This window comes from Chiloscyllium punctatum, chromosome 27 (genome assembly GCF_047496795.1).
Source record: "Chiloscyllium punctatum isolate Juve2018m chromosome 27, sChiPun1.3, whole genome shotgun sequence".
NCBI lineage: Eukaryota > Metazoa > Chordata > Chondrichthyes > Orectolobiformes > Hemiscylliidae > Chiloscyllium > Chiloscyllium punctatum.
The window spans coordinates 50,505,929-50,527,284 of record NC_092765.1 but is presented as its reverse complement, the minus strand read 5'-3'; positions in this window follow the sequence as shown (position 1 = coordinate 50,527,284).

The following is a 21,356-nucleotide window of genomic DNA, read 5'->3' as shown; positions in this document are numbered from 1 at the left end:
ATCAGTGTGATACACAGGAACATCTGTGTCTAGTACTGGACCAATACCACAGTAATGTACAATAAAGTCAATGCAATATACAGCAGTAATATCAGTGTAATGTACAACATTAACATTAGAGTATTATATATTTAGATCAGTACAACACACAGGAATATCTGTGTCGAGTACTGGACTAATACCACAATAATGTACAGTAACATCAATGCAATATACAGCAGTAATATCAGTGTGACACATTGATGTAACATCAGTGCAGTTCCCCACAGTAACAGTATTATGGACAGGAACATTAATGTACAGCATTACCATCAGCATAGTGTACAACAGTAACATTGGTGAAATGTAAAGTAACATCAGTGTGATGTACAGTAACATCACTAATGTATAGTAACATACAGCAAACATGCAGTAACATAATGTACAACATTAAAAAACACTTCACATACAGTAACATCAGGGCAATGTATGCAATAAAATCAGTCATATGTACAAGAACATCAGTCTAATGTACGTTACATCGATGTAATGTACAACATGAACATCAGTGGAATATATGTAATGTCAGTGTAATGTACAGTAATAACAGTCACTGTGCAATGGCAACATCAGTGTAATGTACAGTAATATCACTGAACTGTAGAGTAGAGAGTAGAATAGTGTAGCTTTTATTCACCATTTCTGCCAAATACAACTGATGCAGTAAAAACGAGACAGTGTTCCTCCTGGATCAAGGGTGCGACATGGACAGCACAAACTGTACAAATGTACAAGGCATAAAGTGCATGAGAAGTGCAAAACACGCAAGTTACAGTATAATAGAAGAATGATAAATAATAGATATTTTTCCAGCAACAATTTGAAATCGTGCAAAGAATTTCAGATGAGAAAGAGTCCGATCATACTGTGTTAAAGGGCCTGATGGCTTGAGGGATGAAACTGTCGCACAGGTCTGGCCATGTATTACTGAATGCTCCAGTATCTTCTGTCAGATGGCAGGAGGGAGACGAGTTTGAGTGAGGGGTGTGTGGGGTCTCCCACAATGCTCTTAGCCTTTCAGATGCAGTGTGTGGTGTAATTGGCTGTAATGGAGGGTCGATCCTCTCAGCTGTCCTCACTATCCATTGTAGGGTCTTACAAGGTACAGCTGCAAATTCAGCGAACTGTAGACAAACATTGGTACAATGTATATAAACATATGTGTAATCTGAAAGAACATCAGGTTTAAATACAGCAGTAACATCAGCAATTCATACAGGAACATTACAAAGGAATATGATGTATAACATTAAGATCAGTACAATGTATAGTAACATCAATGAAATGTACAACATTAAAACACTTTAACATACTTTGATTTGATTTTTTGAAGTCATGTGTATTTGAGTACAGTGAAAAGCTTTGTTTGTGAGCAGTACAGGCTGATCATCATAAACAAGGATATACAGATCATAAGGTGCTTAGACAGAACAAGGCATACAGCTTATACTGCACTGGAAGTGTGCAAAGTAAGGTTAACATTAACAAGATCAACATTATGTGAAGTTAGAGAGTCTATGTGTATGTGTGTTCAAGTTTCTGTATCTTCTGTCTGACAGAAGAGATTGGAGGAGAGTGTTACCGGGATGGGAGGGATCTTTGATGATGTTGGCAGCCTTTCTGCAGCAATGAGAAGAGTAAATGGTGTCCATGGATGGAAGGTTTGCTTCCGTGATGGTCTGGGCTGTGCATGCAACCTTCTGTAGTTTCTTACAGTTCTGGACAGAGCAGTTGCCGTACCAGGCCGTTATGCACCTGAATAGTATGCTTTCTATGGTGTATCTGTGACAGTTGATGAGGGTCCATACTGAATTGCCTAAACTGCCTGAGGAAGAAGAGGTGTCCTTATGCCTTCTTGACCGTCACATCTATGTGAGAGGTCCAGGATAGGTTGTCGGTTATTGTCACTCCTAGGAACGTGACGCTCTCATCCCTCTCCAAGTCATCTCCATTAATCTGAACTCGGGAATATTCTGCTCCTTTCTTTCGGAAGTCAGTGATCAGTTTTTTTGTTTTGGCGACATTGGGAGAGAAGTTGTTTTCATTACACTACAATACCGAACCCTCTACCTCCTTTCTGTATTCTGACTCTTCGTTGTATGATATCCGTCCTACCATGGTGGTGTTGTCAGCAAACTTGGAGATGGCATTTGTTCAGAATTTGGTCACACAGTGGTGGGCACAGAGGGACTACAGTAGGGGGCTGAGATTGCATTCTTGGGGTGGGGAGGGGGGAGCTCCAGTGTTGAGGGTTGTCATGGATGAAATGCAGTTGTCTATCTTTACTGATTGTGGTCGATGGGTCAGGAAGCTAAGGATCCAGTTGCAGAGGATAGAACCTCGGTCTTGGAGTTTTGAGATCAGTCTTGGGAGGGATTATGATGTTGAAGGCAGAGCTGTAATCAATGAGTCTGATGTAGATGTCCTTACTGTTCATCTGTTCCAGGGATGAGTGCAAGGCTAGGGAAGTGGCATCCGCCGTGGACCTGTGACATCGGTAGGCAAATTTCTGGGAATAGAGTTGATGTGGGCCATGACCACCCTCTTGAAGCACTTCATGATTATGGAGGTCAGAGCTGCTGGATGGTAGGCATTAATGCCTGTTGCATGTGCTTTCTCAGGTGCTGGGATGAGGGTGGTCTTCCAAAGAAGGTAGGGTCTTCAGCTTGTAGAAGGGAGAGGTTGAAGATGTATACAGTATGTACTGTATTACATACAGTATTATCAGTGTAATGTACAGGAACATCAATGTAATTTACAGCTGTAAAATTAGTGCAATGTATATAATGTATTGGAAAATCTGTATAATGTAAATGAATATTAGTTTAATGCACAGCAGCAACACTAGTGATATGCACAGGGGCATGTGGGTAATGGATAGGAACAGCTATAATGTTGATGTAATGTACACTAACATCACTGTAATATACAATAACATCAGAATAATTTACAGTAACATCAATGTAATGTACAGTAACATCAGTGTATTCCACAGCATGAACATCAGTGTAAAAGGCAAGAATATCAGTGTAGTGAACATGAACATCTGTGTGATGTACAGGAATATAGTTTCTTGTGCAACATTAATGTCAGTGTTATGTACAGTACCATCAATGTATCTTACAATTTTAGTGAAATATACATCAACAATGACAGTGTAATGTATGGGATCCTCAGCGAAACGTACAGTATAATATACAACATTCAGATCAGGATAATGTACACTACATCACTGTAATAATCAGTGACAGAGTACAGTACACAAGTAACATAACTATAATGTACAACAACATGTGTTTTGAACAGGAAAGTCAATGTAAAGTTCAGCAGTAACATCGTGTTATGTTTAGTAACAACCACCTAGTTTACAGCAAAAACATTAGTGAAGTCTCAGTCTATTATACCAATGTGCAGGAACATCAATGCAATGAACAGCATGAGCAATAATGTAATATACAGCAACATCAGCATAATGTACAGAAATATCAATGTAATATACAGTAACATCACTGTAGTATACAATAACATCAGCATAATGTACAGGAACATATGTAATGTGCACAAACATCATTATAATGTACTGTGGTAACTGCATTGGTATGTATAGTAACAACAGCCTTAATTACAGCAAAAACATTAGTAGAATAGACTGGGACTTCACTAATGTGCAGAATGCATCAGTTCAATGAACAGCATTAATGTTCATGTAATGTATACTAACATTACTGTAAATATACAGCAGTATCAGCATAATGTGCAGAAATATCAATGTAATACACACCAGTAACATCAGTGTAATGTACATCAGTAACCTCAGAGTAATGTACTGAACATCAGTATAATATATTGGAACTTCACTAATATACAGGAATATAATTGTAATAAACAACATTAACATCAGTATAATAGACTAACATCACTGTACTATACAGTAATATCATCATAATATATAATGACATCAGTGTAATGTAGTAGTAACTTCTATCTAGTGTATAGTAACAACAGTGTAAGGTATAGCAATAACATCAGTATCAGCAATAACATGCACTGGAATTTCACCAATGTACAGAAATAACAGCGTAAAGAACAGCAATAACATTGTAATGTACAATAACCTCAGTGTTACAGTAACACTGTATATACAGTAACATCTGTGTAATGCACATCAGTAACATCAATGTAATGTGCAGTAACATCAAAGCAAGGGACATTATTAACATCAGTGTGATGAACAGTATAACATATAGGAACATCAGTGTAATGCACAGCCGTACCATCAGTGTAATGTACAGCAGTGTAATATACAATATTAGCATTTGTGTAATATAAGGTAACATCAGTCAAATATATATGAACGTCAAAATGGCATATAGTAATATCAGTTTAATATACAGGAATATCAGTGTACAGCATTAGCATCAGTGTACTGAACATGAACATATGTATAATGTATTGGAGTAAATCAATGTAATGCATATAATATCAGTCTTATGTACAGTAATATCAGTGTGATGTATGGCACTAACATTAGCACAATGTACTGGAATATCCATGTAATGTACAGCATTAACATTAATGTAATGTAGGAACATCAGAATAACATATGACATTAACATCTGGGTGATGTACAGGGATATCAATCTAATGTCCAATACTAACAGCAGTGTAATGTATGTAATATCCATAATGTACAGGAACATTAATGCGATGTACAACAACATTTGTGTAATGCCCAGAAGTAATGTACAGCAACAATGTCAGTGTAATGTACAGGATCATTAGGACAATGAACAAGAATATCATAGTAAGGTACAGCAATAACGTCAGTGTTGTGGATAGTAACAGCATTCTAACATACAGCAAAAACATCAGCAAAATAGACTGCAACTTCACTAATGTACAGGAACGCTAGTACAATGAACAGCATTAACATTAGGTCTCTTGGCTGCGCTGCCTGGTGGTCTCTCAATGGCCCAGATTGGCGATCTCTTAGTGTCCTGGCGTGGACTTCCGCCCTTGAGATGATTGTAAACTTTTCACTGCACACATCTGAGTACATGACAAAAAACCTAATTCAAATCAATTCTATAAACCAACACTACTGTAATATGCAGCAACATTAGCACAGTGTACACTGACATTGGTGTAATATGTCAGTAACACAATCTACAGAATTGACAACAGTCTAATAGATGGGAAAATCAGTATAATGTACAAAGTCATCTGTATGATGTACAGGAAATACAATTTTATGTGTAACATAAAACTCAATGTAATTTACAGGAAAATCAATGTCATATACAGCAGTAACATCAATTTATTACAAAAATTAACACAAGCGTAATGTACAGTAACAGCACTATAGTCAGCAGTAACATCAGTCTAATGGTACAACTGTAACCTTAGTGTATTGTACAGAAATATCAGTATAATGTACTGCATTAACATCAGTGTAATGTACAGCAGAAACATCAATGTAATATACAGTGCTATGGACCAGACTGGACCCCCTCAAAATTTCGCAGAAGATAGTCTCGACCCTAACCTTTTCTAATTTTAAATGTAAGTGTCAGGTGCTGTGTTCCAGGTACAATTTGATTAAACATACCATATTTGCAGCAAAACACACTTTATTCATACAATCTTATTGAAATACAATGAAGAACAAATAAAGAAGAGTTGGCTTAGCTGTAGCTCTATTGGAAATGCTTAACAAAATAATATATAGTAACTATTACTAAGTAACTGTTCTAATATAATAATGTCCCATAAACATACCCTTGACAAAAGGCAAATTCAGAAAACAGATTGTCTCACAAGCAACTCCAGCAACCCAGGAGGAAAAACATTAAACAAACTCTGACAGAGTGTAGCAGGGAGAGATGTACTGCAGCAACAGACCTAGCAACAGCTGCTATTCAAGAAAAACTAAGAAACTAAAAATCCTGGTTCCATTAATCTTGACCACATCCATTCTGGCTGCTCCTATTATTCAAACTTTAAACCAATCCCAAGGCCTCACAAGCTGTTTACTTTATTGCCCTTTCAAAATGGTTAGCTCTGTCTTAAAACCTCTCAAAAAATGGACATAATATTGTCACAATTGTAACATTAGTGTAATGCACAAAGACGTGAGTATATTGTAAAAAATCACCTGCATAGTATAAAACAGTAACCATTGTGTTGTATATAGCAACAACACTGTAATATAGAGCAAAAACATCAGTATAATAGATCAGGACTTCACTAAGGTACAAGAACATCAGTGCATGGAACAGCATTATCATCAGCAAATGTATACTAACATAACTGAAATGTACAGTAACAACAGCTTAATGTATAGTGACATCAATGTAATGCACACCAGTAAAATCAATGTAATATAAAGGAACATCAGTGTAATGTACAGAATGCAATTTCATGCACAACATTGACAACAGTGTAATATATACATCAGTGTAGTGTACAACATTAACGTCTGTGTAACATACATCAATATAATGTACAGTATTATCAGCATAATGTACAGTGTTAACATGTGCAATAGTAAGTAATGTTACTATGTACAGTAATATCAGTGTAATATACAGTAATGTGAGGATAATGAACATTAGTCTCAGTGTAATATACAGTAACATCAGTATAATGTACACCAGCAAAATTAGTGTAACATGTCTAATGTGCAGGAACATCATTGTAATGGAGAGTAATATCAGTGCAATATTTAATATTGACATATTGTAATATGTAGAAACCTTTGTGTGACATCCATCATTATCATCAGTCAGGAACATCAAGTGTAATGTACAGAAGTATTATCAGTGTTGTGTGCAGTAACAACAGTGTCTTGTACAGCAATAACAGATCCATAATATCAAGGAACTTCACCAAAGTATAGAAACATGAACAGCAATGACAGCTGTGTAATATACAATAAAATCAGTATAATATGTGATAATATCATGTAATGCACAGGAACATCTCTGCAAAGGACAACATTAACATCAGTGTAATAACAGTAACATTAGTTTAATCTACAGCATTAACATCAGTGTAATATACAGGAGCATCAGTGAAATGTACATGAATATCTGTGCAGTTTATAGAAACATCAATGCCAATGTAAAATACAGGAACATGAGTGTTAGGTACAGCATTAACATCTGTGCAATATACAGTAACATCAATATAATGCACAATAACATTAGTGTAGTGTACAATAGTAACCGTAGTGTAATATACAGGAATGTTAGTATAAGTTATAAATCACACACCTCCACATCAAGTATAAGGTATAGTATAAACAGTAGCATTATATATAGAGGATCAGCATTGTCGTGTACAGCAACATCAGCGTAATATACAACAACAATGTCAGTGTGTTGTACAGAATCATCAGTGTTATCTAAGGCTTTAGCATCAGTACAGTGTAGAGGAACATTAGTGTAATGTACTGCAGTAACATTAGTATACTGTATCAGAACTTCACTAGTGTACAAGGAGATCAGCATAACGACCTACATTAACATCTCTGTAATTATTCAGTAACATGTGTAATGTAGATTAATATCAGTGTAATGAACAGTAGTATCAGTATAATCTACAATATTAACATCAATGTAAAGTCTAGAAAATCTGTATAACTTACATCCTTAACACCAGTGTGATGTACAGGAACATCAGTCCAATGTGTAACATTAACATCAGTGTAGTTAGGGTAAAGTGGGTATCAGGGTAAAGTGCAGCAGTAACATCAATGTACAGAAGTACAGAAGTAACTTCAGTGAAATATACAGCAATAATGCCAATGTGATGTACAAAAAAATCAGTGCAATATAAAGAATTCAAATCAGTCTAATGTCCAGTAACATGTGCAATGTACAGGGATACTAATATAACGTACTGTAACATCACTGTAAGGTTAGTGTGATATACAGTAACATCAGTCTCAGACCTGCCTCAGTACTCCAGCAAAGCTCAGAGAAAGCTGGAACAACAGTATTTCATTTTCCACTTAGGGAACCTGTAGCCTTCAGGACTCAGTATCAAGTTCAATAACTTTAGGACCTGAGCACCTTCTCCCATATTCTTTCTCCACACACCAGGCCTTGTCATCACATGGACAACTCATTGTCAGCCACTAACGATTCCCATTAGCAGCTTTTCTTTCTGCCTAAGTTCACTGTTATGATGATGCTGTGGCTTTAAGAGGTTATTTTGTTCAGTTTTAAGACAGAGGTACAGAATTGTCTAGTCGGAAAGCCAGTAAACAGTTTATAAAGCCTTGGGTTACTTTTTGAATGTTGGAACAATAGAAGCAGCCTGAATGGATGGGCTTGGATTCTCACAGAACGAGGATTTTTAGTTTTCTTAGCAATAGCTGTTGCTGTAGTCTCAGCAGAGTTGGAAAGCCACAAATCTCTCCCAGCTGTCTCTCAGTCTGAGTTTTCTCTGGATGCTTTTCTCCTGGGCTGAGGGAGTTGCATGTGAGACAACGCTGTTTGCTGAATTGCCTATAGTCAAGGGTGTGTTTAGGGATGCTACTATTTTGAATCAGTTACTGTTTAGTAGCAAATATTCTATTATCCTAATAAGTTAGCAAGTTTTGAGAAGATTTGTAGCTCAGGTTAAGGTTCTGGATATAGGTTTTCTCACTGAACTGAAAGGTTCATTTTCAGACATTTTGTTACCATACTAGGTAACATCTTCAGAGAGCGTCCAGACAAAACATCTGAAAATGAACCTTCCAGCTCAACGAGCAAACCTACATCCAGAATTCTGTTAAGTTTCCCAATTGAGTTAAGTTATTCCAAGTTTCTCTTTCTTTTGTTGTATTTTAACTAGAGTATTTGAATAAATTGTGATTTGCTTAATGTCGAGTAATTTGAGTAAACAAATTACATCTGGAGCACAGCACCTCACATTTACCAAACAATAAGAAAACGTTAGGGGCTGGATTGCCTTATCTATATTTGAGGGGGTCTGGTCTGATCCATAACACTATTCCCCATTCCTTTGTCTGCACCACTGTGTTTCTCTCTCTGGGCTCCATTTCCACTGATTGTTTACTCCTTTGCATTTCCCCCACCTCCAGGTTTCAGCATTTATATCAACATTTTCCTAACTACAATCAGTTCAGAAAAAGGGTTACTGGACCTGAAACATATAAGTCCATAAGACATAGAAGCGGATATTAGGCCATTAAGTCCATTCTACCATTCAATCATGGCTGATAAGTTTCTGAACCCCATTCTCCTGTTTTCTCCCCATAACCCTTGATCGCCTTAATACTCAAGAGCCTATCTATCTCACTCTTAAATATACTCAATGACCTGCTCTCCACAGTTTTCTGTGCCAATGAATTCCACAGATTCACCATTCTCTGGCTCAAGAAGTTTCTCCTTATCTCCGTCTAAAAGGTATTCCCTTTACTCTAAGGCTGTGCCCGCGGGTCCTAGTCTCTTCCAAAATTCTACACTGTCTGGGCCATTCAGTATTCTGTATGTTTCAATTAGCTCCCCCTCATCCCTCTACGCTCCACCAAGTGTAGATCTACAATTCTCAAACAAGCTTTTCATTCCTGGGACCATTGTCATGAACCTCCTCTGAACATGCTCCAGGACCAGTACATCCTTCCTGAGATTTGGAGCCCAAAACTGTGCACCATACTCCAAATGTGGTCTGACCAAAGCCTTATAGTCTCAGAAGTACATCCCTGCTTTTATATTCAAGTCCTCTCAAAATAAATGCCATTGTTGCATTTGCCTTCCTAACTACTGAGAATCCTGGACTAGAACTCCCAAGTCTCTTTGCATTTCAGACTTCTGAATTTTCTCCCTATTTAGGAAGTAGCCCATACCTCTATTCTTCCCAACAAAGTGCATGACCTCATACTTTCCCACTTTATACTCCATCTGCCACTTCTTTGCCCATTCTCCTAACCTGTCCAAATCCTCCTGCAGCCTCCCTGCCTCCTCTATGCTACCTGTTCTTCTACCTATCTTTGTATCATTTGCAAATATAGCCAGAATGCTCTCAGTTCCTTCATCTTGATCATTAACTGTATAAAATGAAAAGTTGTGGTCCCAACACAACTTTGCGGAACACCACCTGTCACCAGCTGCCATCCTGAGAAGGACCCTTCTATCCCTACTCTCTGCTTCCTACCAAATAGCCAAGCTTCTATCCATGCTAGCAGCTTGCCTCTGACACTATGGGCCCTTAGCTTACTCAGTAGCCTCCTGTGTAGCACCTGGTAAATGGCCGTCTTGAAGTCCAGGTAGATAACTTCCATTGGCACCCCTTGGTCTAACCTGCTCATTACTTCCTCAAAGAATTCTAGCAACTTTGTCAGGCAGGACCTCCCCTTGATGAAACCATGCTGACTTTGCTGTATTTTACAATATACTTCCAAGTATTCAGAAATCTTATCCTTCACAATGGATTCCAGGATCTTACCCATGATCAAGGTTAGGCCAATCCGTCTGTAATTTGGCCTGACTCCCTTTTTGAGCCGGGGTGTCACATTCACAAGTTTCCATTCCTCTGGCAGCCTCCCTGATTCTAGCCATTCCTGAAAGATCACCACTAACGCCTCCACTATCTCTTCAGCTATCTCCCTTAGAACTCTGGGGTGTAGTTCATCTGGTCCAGGTAATTTATCCACCTTCAGGCCATTCAGTATATCTAGCACCTTCTCCTTGGTGATGGCCACCATACTGAGCTCTGCCCCCTCACTCTCTTGAATTTTTGGGACATTGCCCATGTTTTCCACGCTTTTGCCTCTCATTTGCCCTTTATATATCTAAAGGAACTCTTGCAGTTTTCCCGTATGTTACTGGCTAGCTTACCCTCATATTTAACCTTCTCCTTCCTTATTTCTTTTTTTGTTGCCCTCTGTTGGTCTTTGTAAGCTTCCCAATCCTCTGGTTTCCCACTGTCTTCACCACATTATATACTTTCTCTTTTGCTTTTATGCTATCCCTGACTTCCCTTGTCAGCCACGGTTGCCTCAGGCTGTCTGTACCATGTTTCTTTTTCCTCAGGATGAATCTCTGCTGTGTCTCTTCAGTTACTCTCAGAAACTCCTGCCAGTGTATTTCCACTGTCTTTCCTGCTCGGCTTCTCTCCTAGTCAACTCTACCCAGCTCCTCCCTTCTGCTGCTGTAGTTGCCTTTATTCAGCTGTAGTAGCATTACCTCTGCTTCTCCCTCTCAAATTACAGAGTAAATTCAATCATATTATGATCACTGCCTCCAAAGGGTTCCTTCACCTTAAGTTCCCTTATCAAGTCTGCCTCATTGCACAACACTAACTCCAGTATTGCTTGTTCCCTACTGGGCTCCATCACAAGCTGCTCCAACACGCCACCTCATAGTCATTCCACAAATTCTTTTTCTTGCAATCCCCCACCAACCTGATTTTCCCAATCCACCTGCATGTTGAAATCTCCCATGATCACCGTAACTTTGCCTTTCCTACACAGCTTTTCTATCTCCTAGTGTATCTTAACTTCAGAGTAGTCTACAGCATTAACATCAGTGTAATCTACAGCATTAACTTCAGAGTAGCCTACAGCATTAATATCACTGTAATCTACACAATTAACATCAGAGTAGTCTACAGCATTAATATCACTGTAATCTACACAATTAACATCAGAGTAGTCTACAGCATTAATATCACTGCAATCTACAGCATTAACTTCAGAGTAGTCTACAGCATTAATATCATTGTAATCTACAGCATTAACTTCAGCATAATGTACAGCATTAATATCACTGTAATTGACAGCATTAACTTCAGAGTAGTGTATAGCATTAATATCACTAATCTACAGCATTAACTTCAGTGTAATGTACAGCATTAATATCACTGTAATCTACAGCATTAACTTCAGTGTAATGTACAGCATTAACTTCAGTGTAATGTACAGCTTTAATATCATTGTAATCTACAGCATTAACTTCAGTGTAATCTACAGCATTAACTTCAGAGTAGTCTACAGCATTAACTTCAGTGTAATCTACAGCATTAACTTCAGAGTAGCCTACAGCATTAACTTCAGTGTAATCTACAGCATTAACTTCAGAGTAATCTACAGCATTAACTTCAGAGTAGTCTACAGCATTAATATCATTGTAATCTACAGCATTAACTTCAGCATAATGTACAGCATTAATATCACTGTAATTGACAGCATTAACTTCAGAGTAGTGTATAGCATTAATATCACTAATCTACAGCATTAACTTCAGTGTAATGTACAGCATTAATATCACTGTAATCTACAGCATTAACTTCAGTGTAATGTACAGCATTAACTTCAGTGTAATGTACAGCTTTAATATCATTGTAATCTACAGCATTAACTTCAGTGTAATCTACAGCATTAACTTCAGAGTAGTCTACAGCATTAACTTCAGTGTAATCTACAGCATTAACTTCAGAGTAGTCTACAGCATTAACTTCAGTGTAATCTACAGCATTAACTTCAGAGTAGTCTACAGCATTAACTTCAGTGTAATCTACAGCATTAACTTCAGAGTAGTCTACAGCATTAACTTCAGTGTAATCTACAGCATTAACTTCAGAGTAGTCTACAGCATTAATATCATTGTAATCTACAGCATTAACTTCAGCATAATGTACAGCATTAATATCACTGTAATTGACAGCATTAACTTCAGAGTAGTGTATAGCATTAATATCACTAATCTACAGCATTAACTTCAGTGTAATGTACAGCATTAATATCACTGTAATCTACAGCATTAACTTCAGTGTAATGTACAGCATTAATATCACTGTAATCTACAGCATTAACTTCAGTGTAATGTACAGCATTAACTTCAGTGTAATGTACAGCTTTAATATCATTGTAATCTACAGCATTAACTTCAGTGTAATCTACAGCATTAACTTCAGAGTAGTCTACAGCATTAACTTCAGTGTAATCTACAGCATTAACTTCAGAGTAGTCTACAGCATTAACTTCAGTGTAATCTACAGCATTAACTTCAGAGTAGTCTACAGCATTAACTTCAGTGTAATCTACAGCATTAACTTCAGAGTAGTCTACAGCATTAATATCATTGTAATCTACAGCATTAACTTCAGCATAATGTACAGCATTAATATCACTGTAATTGACAGCATTAACTTCAGAGTAGTGTATAGCATTAATATCACTAATCTACAGCATTAACTTCAGTGTAATGTACAGCATTAATATCACTGTAATCTACAGCATTAACTTCAGTGTAATGTACAGCATTAACTTCAGTGTAATGTACAGCTTTAATATCATTGTAATCTACAGCATTAACTTCAGTGTAATCTACAGCATTAACTTCAGAGTAGTCTACAGCATTAACTTCAGTGTAATCTACAGCATTAACTTCAGAGTAGTCTACAGCATTAACTTCAGTGTAATCTACAGCATTAACTTCAGAGTAGTCTACAGCATTAACTTCAGTGTAATCTACAGCATTAACTTCAGAGTAGTCTACAGCATTAATATCATTGTAATCTACAGCATTAACTTCAGCATAATGTACAGCATTAATATCACTGTAATTGACAGCATTAACTTCAGAGTAGTGTATAGCATTAATATCACTAATCTACAGCATTAACTTCAGTGTAATGTACAGCATTAATATCACTGTAATCTACAGCATTAACTTCAGTGTAATGTACAGCATTAACTTCAGTGTAATGTACAGCTTTAATATCATTGTAATCTACAGCATTAACTTCAGTGTAATCTACAGCATTAACTTCAGAGTAGTCTACAGCATTAACTTCAGTGTAATCTACAGCATTAACCTCAGAGTAGTCTACAGCATTAACTTCAGTGTAATCTACAGCATTAACTTCAGAGTAGTCTACAGCATTAACTTCAGTGTAATCTACAGCATTAACTTCAGAGTAGTCTACAGCATTAACTTCAGTGTAATCTACAGCATTAACTTCAGAGTAGTCTACAGCATTAATATCATTGTAATCTACAGCATTAACTTCAGCATAATGTACAGCATTAATATCACTGTAATTGACAGCATTAACTTCAGAGTAGTGTATAGCATTAATATCACTAATCTACAGCATTAACTTCAGTGTAATGTACAGCATTAATATCACTGTAATCTACAGCATTAACTTCAGTGTAATGTACAGCATTTACTTCAGTGTAATGTACAGCTTTAATATCATTGTAATCTACAGCATTAACTTCAGTGTAATCTACAGCATTAACTTCAGAGTAGTCTACAGCATTAATATCACTGTAATCTACAGCATTAACTTCAGAGTAGTCTACAGCATTAATATCATTGTAATCTACAGCATTAACTTCAGCATAATGTACAGCATTAATATCACTGTAATTGACAGCATTAACTTCAGAGTAGTGTATAGCATTAATATCACTGTAATTGACAGCATTAACTTCAGAGTAGTGTATAGCATTAATATCACTAATCTACAGCATTAACTTCAGTGTAATGTACAGCATTAATATCACTGTAATCTACAGCATTAACTTCAGTGTAATGTACAGCATTAACTTCAGTGTAATGTACAGCTTTAATATCATTGTAATCTACAGCATTAACTTCAGTGTAATCTACAGCATTAACTTCAGAGTAGTCTACAGCATTAACTTCAGTGTAATCTACAGCATTAACTTCAGAGTAGTCTACAGCATTAACTTCAGTGTAATCTACAGCATTAACTTCAGAGTAGTCTACAGTATTAACTTCAGTGTAATCTACAGCATTAACTTCAGAGTAGTCTACAGCATTAACTTCAGTGTAATCTACAGCATTAACTTCAGAGTAGTCTACAGCATTAATATCATTGTAATCTACAGCATTAACTTCAGCATAATGTACAGCATTAATATCACTGTAATTGACAGCATTAACTTCAGAGTAGTGTATAGCATTAATATCACTAATCTACAGCATTAACTTCAGTGTAATGTACAGCATTAATATCACTGTAATCTACAGCATTAACTTCAGTGTAATGTACAGCATTAATATCACTGTAATCTACAGCATTAACTTCAGTGTAATGTACAGCATTAACTTCAGTGTAATGTACAGCTTTAATATCATTGTAATCTACAGCATTAACTTCAGTGTAATCTACAGCATTAACTTCAGAGTAGTCTACAGCATTAACTTCAGTGTAATCTACAGCATTAACTTCAGAGTAGTCTACAGCATTAACTTCAGTGTAATCTACAGCATTAACTTCAGAGTAGTCTACAGCATTAACTTCAGTGTAATCTACAGCATTAACTTCAGAGTAGTCTACAGCATTAACTTCAGTGTAATCTACAGCATTAACTTCAGAGTAGTCTACAGCGTTAATATCATTGTAATCTACAGCATTAACTTCAGCATAATGTACAGCATTAATATCACTGTAATTGACAGCATTAACTTCAGAGTAGTGTATAGCATTAATATCACTAATCTACAGCATTAACTTCAGTGTAATGTACAGCATTAATATCACTGTAATCTACAGCATTAACTTCAGTGTAATGTACAGCATTAATATCACTGTAATCTACAGCATTAACTTCAGTGTAATGTACAGCATTAACTTCAGTGTAATGTACAGCTTTAATATCATTGTAATCTACAGCATTAACTTCAGTGTAATCTACAGCATTAACTTCAGAGTAGTCTACAGCATTAACTTCAGTGTAATCTACAGCATTAACTTCAGAGTAGTCTACAGCATTAACTTCAGTGTAATCTACAGCATTAACTTCAGAGTAGTCTACAGCATTAACTTCAGTGTAATCTACAGCATTAACTTCAGAGTAGTCTACAGCATTAATATCATTGTAATCTACAGCATTAACTTCAGCATAATGTACAGCATTAATATCACTGTAATTGACAGCATTAACTTCAGAGTAGTGTATAGCATTAATATCACTAATCTACAGCATTAACTTCAGTGTAATGTACAGCATTAATATCACTGTAATCTACAGCATTAACTTCAGTGTAATGTACAGCATTAACTTCAGTGTAATGTACAGCTTTAATATCATTGTAATCTACAGCATTAACTTCAGTGTAATCTACAGCATTAACTTCAGAGTAGTCTACAGCATTAACTTCAGTGTAATCTACAGCATTAACCTCAGAGTAGTCTACAGCATTAACGTCAGTGTAATCTACAGCATTAACTTCAGAGTAGTCTACAGCATTAACTTCAGTGTAATCTACAGCATTAACTTCAGAGTAGTCTACAGCATTAACTTCAGTGTAATCTACAGCATTAACTTCAGAGTAGTCTACAGCATTAATATCATTGTAATCTACAGCATTAACTTCAGCATAATGTACAGCATTAATATCACTGTAATTGACAGCATTAACTTCAGAGTAGTGTATAGCATTAATATCACTAATCTACAGCATTAACTTCAGTGTAATGTACAGCATTAATATCACTGTAATCTACAGCATTAACTTCAGTGTAATGTACAGCATTAATATCACTGTAATCTACAGCATTAACTTCAGTGTAATGTACAGCATTAACTTCAGTGTAATGTACAGCTTTAATATCATTGTAATCTACAGCATTAACTTCAGTGTAATCTACAGCATTAACTTCAGAGTAGTCTACAGCATTAACTTCAGTGTAATCTACAGCATTAACTTCAGAGTAGTCTACAGCATTAACTTCAGTGTAATCTACAGCATTAACTTCAGAGTAGTCTACAGCATCAACTTCAGTGTAATCTACAGCATTAACTTCAGAGTAGTCTACAGCATTAACTTCAGTGTAATCTACAGCATTAACTTCAGAGTAGTCTACAGCATTAACTTCAGTGTAATCTACAGCATTAACTTCAGAGTAGTCTACAGCATTAACTTCAGTGTAATCTACAGCATTAACTTCAGAGTAGTCTACAGCATTAACTTCAGTGTAATCTACAGCATTAACTTCAGAGTAGTCTACAGCATTAACTTCAGAGTAGTCTACAGCATTAATATCATTGTAATCTACAGCATTAACTTCAGCATAATGTACAGCATTAATATCACTGTAATTGACAGCATTAACTTCAGAGTAGTGTATAGCATTAATATCACTAATCTACAGCATTAATTTCAGTGTAATGTACAGCATTAATATCACTGTAATCTACAGCATTAACTTCAGTGTAATGTACAGCATTAACTTCAGTGTAATGTACAGCTTTAATATCATTGTAATCTACAGCATTAACTTCAGTGTAATCTACAGCATTAACTTCAGAGTAGTCTACAGCATTAACTTCAGTGTAATCTACAGCATTAACTTCAGAGTAGTCTACAGCATTAATATCATTGTAATCTACAGCATTAACTTCAGCATAATGTACAGCATTAATATCACTGTAATTGACAGCATTAACTTCAGAGTAGTGTATAGCATTAATATCACTAATCTACAGCATTAACTTCAGTGTAATGTACAGCATTAATATCACTGTAATCTACAGCATTAACTTCAGTGTAATGTACAGCATTAACTTCAGTGTAATGTACAGCTTTAATATCATTGTAATCTACAGCATTAACTTCAGTGTAATCTACAGCATTAACTTCAGAGTAGTCTACAGCATTAACTTCAGTGTAATCTACAGCATTAACTTCAGAGTAGTCTACAGCATTAACTTCAGAGTAGTCTACAGCATTAATATCATTGTAATCTACAGCATTAACTTCAGCATAATGTACAGCATTAATATCACTGTAATTGACAGCATTAACTTCAGAGTAGTGTATAGCATTAATATCACTAATCTACAGCATTAACTTCAGTGTAATGTACAGCATTAATATCACTGTAATCTACAGCATTAACTTCAGTGTAATGTACAGCATTAATATCACTGTAATCTACAGCATTAACTTCAGTGTAATGTACAGCATTAACTTCAGTGTAATGTACAGCTTTAATATCATTGTAATCTACAGCATTAACTTCAGTGTAATCTACAGCATTAACTTCAGAGTAGTCTACAGCATTAACTTCAGTGTAATCTACAGCATTAACTTCAGAGTAGTCTACAGCATTAACTTCAGTGTAATCTACAGCATTAACTTCAGAGTAGTCTACAGCATTAACTTCAGTGTAATCTACAGCATTAACTTCAGAGTAGTCTACAGCATTAACTTCAGTGTAATCTACAGCATTAACTTCAGAGTAGTCTACAGCATTAATATCATTGTAATCTACAGCATTAACTTCAGCATAATGTACAGCATTAATATCACTGTAATTGACAGCATTAACTTCAGAGTAGTGTATAGCATTAATATCACTAATCTACAGCATTAACTTCAGTGTAATGTACAGCATTAATATCACTGTAATCTACAGCATTAACTTCAGTGTAATGTACAGCATTAATATCAATGTAATCTACAGCATTAACTTCAGTGTAATGTACAGCATTAACTTCAGTGTAATGTACAGCTTTAATATCATTGTAATCTACAGCATTAACTTCAGTGTAATCTACAGCATTAACTTCAGAGTAGTCTACAGCATTAACTTCAGTGTAATCTACAGCATTAACTTCAGAGTAGTCTACAGCATTAACTTCAGTGTAATCTACAGCATTAACTTCAGAGTAGTCTACAGCATTAATATCATTGTAATCTACAGCATTAACTTCAGAGTAGTCTACAGCATTAATATCATTGTAATCTACAGCATTAACTTCAGCATAATGTACAGCATTAATATCACTGTAATTGACAGCATTAACTTCAGAGTAGTGTATAGCATTAATATCACTAATCTACAGCATTAACTTCAGTGTAATGTACAGCATTAATATCACTGTAATCTACAGCATTAACTTCAGTGTAATGTACAGCATTAACTTCAGTGTAATGTACAGCTTTAATATCATTGTAATCTACAGCATTAACTTCAGTGTAATCTACAGCATTAACTTCAGAGTAGTCTACAGCATTAACTTCAGTGTAATCTACAGCATTAACCTCAGAGTAGTCTACAGCATTAACTTCAGTGTAATCTACAGCATTAACTTCAGAGTAGTCTACAGCATTAACTTCAGTGTAATCTACAGCATTAACTTCAGAGTAGTCTACAGCATTAACTTCAGTGTAATCTACAGCATTAACTTCAGAGTAGTCTACAGCATTAATATCATTGTAATCTACAGCATTAACTTCAGCATAATGTACAGCATTAATATCACTGTAATTGACAGCATTAACTTCAGAGTAGTGTATAGCATTAATATCACTAATCTACAGCATTAACTTCAGTGTAATGTACAGCATTAATATCACTGTAATCTACAGCATTAACTTCAGTGTAATGTACAGCATTAACTTCAGTGTAATGTACAGCTTTAATATCATTGTAATCTACAGCATTAACTTCAGTGTAATCTACAGCATTAACTTCAGAGTAGTCTACAGCATTAACTTCAGTGTAATCTACAGCATTAACTTCAGAGTAGTCTACAGCATTAATATCATTGTAATCTACAGCATTAACTTCAGCATAATGTACAGCATTAATATCACTGTAATTGACAGCATTAACTTCAGAGTAGTGTATAGCATTAATATCACTGTAATTGACAGCATTAACTTCAGAGTAGTGTATAGCATTAATATCACTAATCTACAGCATTAACTTCAGTGTAATGTACAGCATTAATATCACTGTAATCTACAGCATTAACTTCAGTGTAATGTACAGCATTAACTTCAGTGTAATGTACAGCTTTAATATCATTGTAATCTACAGCATTAACTTCAGTGTAATCTACAGCATTAACTTCAGAGTAGTCTACAGCATTAACTTCAGTGTAATCTACAGCATTAACTTCAGAGTAGTCTACAGCATTAACTTCAGTGTAATCTACAGCATTAACTTCAGAGTAGTCTACAGCATTAACTTCAGTGTAATCTACAGCATTAACTTCAGAGTAGTCTACAGCATTAACTTCAGTGTAATCTACAGCATTAACTTCAGAGTAGTCTACAGCATTAATATCATTGTAATCTACAGCATTAACTTCAGCATAATGTACAGCATTAATATCACTGTAATTGACAGCATTAACTTCAGAGTAGTGTATAGCATTAATATCACTAATCTACAGCATTAACTTCAGTGTAATGTACAGCATTAATATCACTGTAATCTACAGCATTAACTTCAGTGTAATGTACAGCATTAATATCACTGTAATCTACAGCATTAACTTCAGTGTAATGTACAGCTTTAACTTCAGTGTAATGTACAGCTTTAATATCATTGTAATCTACAGCATTAACTTCAGTGTAATCTACAGCATTAACTTCAGAGTAGTCTACAGCATTAACTTCAGTGTAATCTACAGCATTAACTTCAGAGTAGTCTACAGCATTAACTTCAGTGTAATCTACAGCATTAACTTCAGAGTAGTCTACAGCATTAACTTCAGTGTAATCTACAGCATTAACTTCAGAGTAGTCTACAGCATTAACTTCAGTGTAATCTACAGCATTAACTTCAGAGTAGTCTACAGCATTAATATCATTGTAATCTACAGCATTAACTTCAGCATAATGTACAGCATTAATATCACTGTAATTGACAGCATTAACTTCAGAGTAGTGTATAGCATTAATATCACTAATCTACAGCATTAACTTCAGTGTAATGTACAGCATTAATATCACTGTAATCTACAGCATTAACTTCAGTGTAATGTACAGCATTAATATCACTGTAATCTACAGCATTAACTTCAGTGTAATGTACAGCATTAACTTCAGTGTAATGTACAGCTTTAATATCATTGTAATCTACAGCATTAACTTCAGTGTAATCTACAGCATTAACTTCAGAGTAGTCTACAGCATTAACTTCAGTGTAATCTACAGCATTAACTTCAGAGTAGTCTACAGCATTAACTTCAGTGTAATCTACAGCATTAACTTCAGAGTAGTCTACAGCATTAACTTCAGTGTAATCTACAGCATTAACTTCAGAGTAGTCTACAGCATTAATATCATTGTAATCTACAGCATTAACTTCAGCATAATGTACAGCATTAATATCACTGTAATTGACAGCATTAACTTCAGAGTAGTGTATAGCATTAATATCACTAATCTACAGCATTAACTTCAGTGTAATGTACAGCATTAATATCACTGTAATCTACAGCATTAACTTCAGTGTAATGTACAGCATTAACTTCAGTGTAATGTACAGCTTTAATATCATTGTAATCTACAGCATTAACTTCAGTG